General features: G+C 35.4%; 1 long non-coding RNA gene across 1 annotated transcript; it reads left to right on the top strand.

Moving 5' to 3' along the window:
• Nucleotides 1-1,715: 1,715 nt before the first annotated feature.
• On the top strand, nt 1,716-4,741 carry LOC113703676 (uncharacterized). Its single transcript, XR_003451506.2, has 3 exons — nt 1,716-1,836; nt 3,692-3,766; nt 4,555-4,741. It is a non-coding gene; the product is annotated as an uncharacterized lncRNA (long non-coding RNA).
• Nucleotides 4,742-5,776: the final 1,035 nt, after the last annotated feature.

Below are 5,776 nucleotides of genomic sequence, written 5' to 3'. Positions count from 1 at the left end.
AAGCTTGTTAGTAAGTTTAATGAACCAATAAAGTTTTGATCTTTTACCTCTAGTGATTTCAATAGAGTCCAAATTATAGTATATTAGTCACTTTCGTAACAAATACTTCACCGGATAAAGGATCACAAATAGCTGAATCTCTGGTTCTTGAGTTTTTTTTTATAAGCTATTTTGGTTTTTCTTAGATAGTGCTATTACAAGTGCTACTTGGCATATTAAGTATATATACCCTCTATTATTTGGCGCCAAGTAGCTAAGAAAAATATTTTCAAGAAATTTTTTTCTCATATTTTCAATATTTTTTGGCACAAAGTTTTGAGGGTAATTTGGTCATTCAAAGGCTCATGATGGAGACATTTGGTCACATCCACATGAAAGGGGAGGTCAATGTAATTTTCAATATTAAAAGATATTTCTGTGCAGTGATGAGAAACCTTGTGGGAGGTTTCTGGAATTATCCCCTTACCTAATCATTTCATTTCTCCCACGCTGATGATTGATCACACAATATTCATATTTTTGGTTAAGTAGCCCGAAGCAGATTATCGCCTTTCATGCTTCTGGCCTAGCTAACCCACCAACCTTTGGGATGGTGGCCACCGCCAAAGCATTAAAGTCTGGTGGGGGCGGGTGAAAAAATTTACCAATTGCCACATTACGTGGGTTTGCTTAAAAAAAAAATTCAGACAGGTGCGTAGTGCATCCGTCTAATTCGGTAATGATTCAGTCCCTTTCAAGTAATCCTTGAACCTCTCCGAGTTACCCTTGGATTTTTTCAGGTTCTCCCTTTACTGTGAGGACCCAAAAATTTTTCTATTTTATTTTATTTTACTGGTTTAATTAATTATTTAGTTCGACTATTTAAAATCCATTTATATGGAAAAACGCCTCTTTTATGTTTTTAAAATGTTTTGTTAGAAAAAGTTACTTTTTGAAAACTCGTTTAGTTCGGGACAACAAGTACACGTTTTTCCAGACTATATTTGAATTGAGAGTTTATTAATTTTGAAAAAAATAAGAATGCTCAATAGTAGATTAAGAAAAGTCGTGAGGACTCGTAAAATTTATTTATTTTAAACTCCTGTTACTAGCTTATTTAAATATTTAAATGCCCGTTTACCCCGAATATTATTTTGTAACCCTTTTAGATCCAATTACATGGAACTATGACTTACATGTATTTTTAAAATGACTTGTTATGGCAATTAATTTTTGGAAGCTCATTTAGTGAGAATAGTGAATGTGCATTTGGAGATAGTGATCGATTTGAGAATACAATAAGCTCGGAAAAATTGGAGACTTATAGATTAGTTTTAAAATAGGTATTTTTATGTTTAAATACTCAAGTGATAGTTATTAGTACTATCGTTATAAGAATTTCTTAGAGGTTTCGCTTTGTCGCGCTTAAATCGGAAGTACGCGTTTTTACGCGCGCGATTAATTGAGGGACTTAAAGCCATTATTTTTGGACTATTAAGAGTGAATAACAATAGTATGTATACAAGTGTATTAGAGGTTTAGTGCACTAGTGAAATGAACCCGAGAGAAATAGAGCACGAAGCGCGCGTGTACGTGCACTATCCTTAGTTGACTTTTGGAGCATTTTGGGCCACACATTATTAAGCTTCTCATGGGTGCATCACCCTAGATCAAAACCCTTCAATTCATCATCTAAAGTGGCGTGCAACACTCCCTCCATTTTTGCTCCAAGACAGCCGAAACCAAGAAGAAGAAAAAGAGACCAAAAGCTCTTCATTTTATTGCTCATTCCTCTAACCATTTCACCTCAAAATTTGTACACAACTTCCTTAATACTAGAAGAACAACTCTAGCCAGGTGAGGAGCATCATTTTCACTGTTTTCTTGAGCTTCAAAGTGACCAAAAATTCTTATTTAGTCATCAAGAGAGGTAATGAACGATCAACCTCTTAATTCTTGATTTATGGAAGTTAGATTACACTCATGAGCTCTTGGATTCTCATGGGTAGCTTTAAATTGTTGTAAAATTGGTGAGTGGGCTCTATGAACTCCCACTTTGATGGAAAGACTGATTTGATGATTGATGATGAAATTAATGGTGGTTTAGTGCTTATATTAGTGGATTAATATTGAATTGTTGGTAGAAAATCAAAGGAGGTGCTTGGAGCAAAAGTGACCATTTTGCCCCTGCTTTGTTCGAGCACTTTGGTGCAAAATTTTGAGTCTCTAATGGCTTGTCTATGTTTTTTACATGTTATATTGAGTGTATGAAAAGTTTTATTGAAAAATAACTTGATTTGGTCACCCAAATGTTGATTTACGAAAGCTTAGAAATCTGGAAACTATTCCCGTATTCACCCAGGCAGTCCTGTTGTTTCGGCTATAACTTTTTACTCCGATATCGAAATCAAGTGCCGTTTGTGGCACTGCAAAACTATACATTCCTAGATTTATATTGGTATAAAATACATATCCTGGTTCCAATTGTGTGAGCCAAACCATTCGTTTGAAATTTGTTGTCCTGTTTCATTGGTTCACTACAGGGCAGAACATGAACTACAACTTGATGCTCAAATGTGAGCTAGTTGTGGACGGATTTTGAAAATGATTTCTTTTGAGAAATTGTAGCTTTATGAAATTTTTTTCCAACTCCACCAACCATGTCCAATTCTGAGTTGAATTGAGTGATTTGTGGCAGTATTTTGAAACTGACTTCTTGAAGGAAAACTCTCCTTTTGGACAGAATTTTACTAAACTCGATTGAGACTTGTTAATTTGAGATTCTTAGTTTTAATCACCCAAAATTGTGTTTTGGATACCTCTTAGACATTGTCTATGCAAATGGACCATGTTTGAGGTACTTTGTAAGCCAAACAAAACGGAAAACGAAACTCACAAGGCAGATTTGCCTTGGAAATTTTGGAATTTTGGTAATTTGGTTAACCAACTTCCCGTGCATATTTATCCATGAAATTTGGCAGAGAAATACTCCTTATATGTTAGTATTATACTACTAATTTTGGTGCCATTCCAAGTCCGTTTCGCTGCTCAACTAAACTTCCAAAGTTCATGACTTGATTTTGAAAAACCCTTGTTTAACAAAGAAATTTGGGTAACTTTGAGCTACCATATCTTGGTGCTCAAAACTTCAATTCTCATTCTGCTTGTTCCATTTTAAACTTTGAGTGTAACTCTAATTGAGTTTCAAATATGAGAGGCTAGTTCAAATTCTGTGAATTTTGCCGAATTTTCAAAATTGGCGAAAAACCAACCTCAAAACTGTCTCGCAAGCCTAAAACAGTAACTTTGAGCCAATTTTCGAATGGCTTCCATTTGGAATCATGGAAAAATGTATTCTAGGAACTTTTAGAACTTTGGAAGTAGTTTCCAACGGTACCAAATCTTTCAATTTTGGACTGATAGAGAGTGAGATATGATTTTCCAAAATAAGTGTAACAAATCTGAAAATTTCGAAACTTAAAGGAAATGGAGTTGTTCAAACTCTCTTTTTCCTTTGATATCACTTGATCGTTTTACACTCGATTTCAAAGATGGAAATCAGATTTTTGCTTATGTGTTAAAACTCCACTTTTGAGTCTCGATTTACGAGTAATTAAGACTCATTTTCGTGAAATTGTCTTATATTGTATAAGGGTGCAATCTTCCTTATTAATTGGGGTTTATAAGTGATAGTTTATTATTAAATGCTCAGGCGCTCAAGAGGACTTTCCAGAGGATCTCACGGGAGACACCTAAACCATCATTTGAACTTGCTACTTGAATCACTGTGAGTGTCAAGTGCTTGAATTTGTTGTTAAGTGGTTAACTGTTTCTTATCCGTTATGTGAATTTGAAATTTTGAGACGAGTGTGTACTTTATAACACTCGTTCTCTTACGAACAAAATTATATTCGTATTTTGCTATGTGAATTCATATCCGACTTGTGCTTAGTAATGTGGATGTGATTCGTATTTGTGGTTCGTATATATGATTCGTATTTGGAATCATCGATTTGAGCGTTGCTCATCGACTTATATTCGTATTCGTATCCGTATTCGGGGGACACCCAAACTCGTTGAATGGAATGATTAATTATGCTATGCCTGCATAAGTCGATTGGAGCGATGTCTCATCGATCACTGAACGATAGTAAGTACCACACCGATTTGGTGGGAGGTACCTCTCGAGTCGTCTCAGTACCCTAAACCTCTGAACGATAGTAAGTACCACACCGATTCGGGTGGGAGGTACCTCTCGAATCGTCTCAGAACTATAAACTGAACGATAGTAAGTACCACACCGATTTGGGTGGGAGGTACCTCTCGAGTCGTCTCAGAAACATAAATGGAATATGTGAAGTGCTCCGAATTTAATTACCTACCCAGCAAATAGGAATTAGCTCATGAGAGCTCCTGTATCCTACTCAAGTGTAATTTTATTATAAATTGTGAATCACCTGAATGTTATAGCTTTCATTATTGTGTAAGTGCTTTGGTTATTTGAACTACGTGTGTTGCATGTTTTCTTGACCTACGAGCATTCGCTCATCCCGATAGATTTGTTTTTCTTAACAGGAGCTGAAATGGAAAGAATTATGGAGAGGTTTGCTTGATGGCCCTTTTGATTAGACTTTTGAATGTATTTGTTTAGACAACTTTTGAAAGCTGCCTATTTTGGGAATGTAAAATATTTTGGTAGCTTATGATGTAAGACCTGAACAATTACAAAGGAATTTACCTTCCTTTCTATCTTTGACTTTTAGTATCAATTGGTTATTCTTAAGTTTGAATTGAATTTGTACTCAGTCCTGGCGAGAGCTAGGCAGGCGCCCCGCGAATACCCTTGGATTCGCCTTTGGAAGAAGTGAGGGCGTCACATTTACTATAGAATAGTCTACCATATCGATAAAAAAAAAAAAAGGTTTATGGCCTAGCTAGTTTCCGTAATTTGGTCTTGGGGATTTCCAATATTTTAATATTCTTTCACGTTCTTTAAATCACTCCTGACAATGCGGTTCCTTGGCTCCTACAAGCAGAAATGTTCTGATGCATCCCTTGTTTTTCCGCATTTTATTTACTAATGGTAGAAACCTCTGACAGCAATGTCTTCCTTTAATAATTAATTACCAAAATTCAAGAAAATCTCAGAGACAGATCTCATTCTCTCGGGGTTTTTGAAAGTGCAATAATTTAAATCTTGTGGCTCCTAATCACCAATCTGTAACTAAAAGTCCTATAAGGCTATAACCTCAGGAGGGATCCTAATAGCCAGTTTGGAAGAGCAGATTTGGTGAGAAAAGAAAAGATTACAAAGGAAAGTTGAATCTTTCTCACATTTTGGACTTTGGATAGGAAAGAATTGAAAAGAAACGGACGGATGTCAACTCCCTTCCACGTCAGAAAAACTTTCTGCCCAAAACGGGCAGAAAACGTGAGAAAGTGGAGTGAGTTAAATGAATTATACCATATGCCATTTTTACCCTTAAAAGATTAAAATATAACTATATAACCTAATAAAATTCTCATGGTATCTTAAGATTTAAGGATTTTTATGTAAAATTGAATCTTGTCTTTTCACTTTTCTCTACTTCCAAACAAAGAAAAGTTATTTCATCTCCTTTCTTCTCCAAAACTCCCAAATAACATGAAAAGATATTATTATAATCTTTTCTTTTCTTTTCTAACTCAAGGTTTCTGTTCTTTTCTTTTCTTTCCTAAACTCCCAAACTCGCTATAAGCAAGGCTTGAATCATGAATCCCCGAATGACAACTGCACAAAAGCTGAGCAGTATTAAAA

This window comes from Coffea arabica, chromosome 8e (genome assembly GCF_036785885.1).
Source record: "Coffea arabica cultivar ET-39 chromosome 8e, Coffea Arabica ET-39 HiFi, whole genome shotgun sequence".
Taxonomy (NCBI): Eukaryota; Viridiplantae; Streptophyta; class Magnoliopsida; order Gentianales; family Rubiaceae; genus Coffea; species Coffea arabica.
The sequence above is the reverse complement of the archived record's forward strand: the minus strand, read 5'-3'. Positions and strand labels throughout refer to the sequence as shown.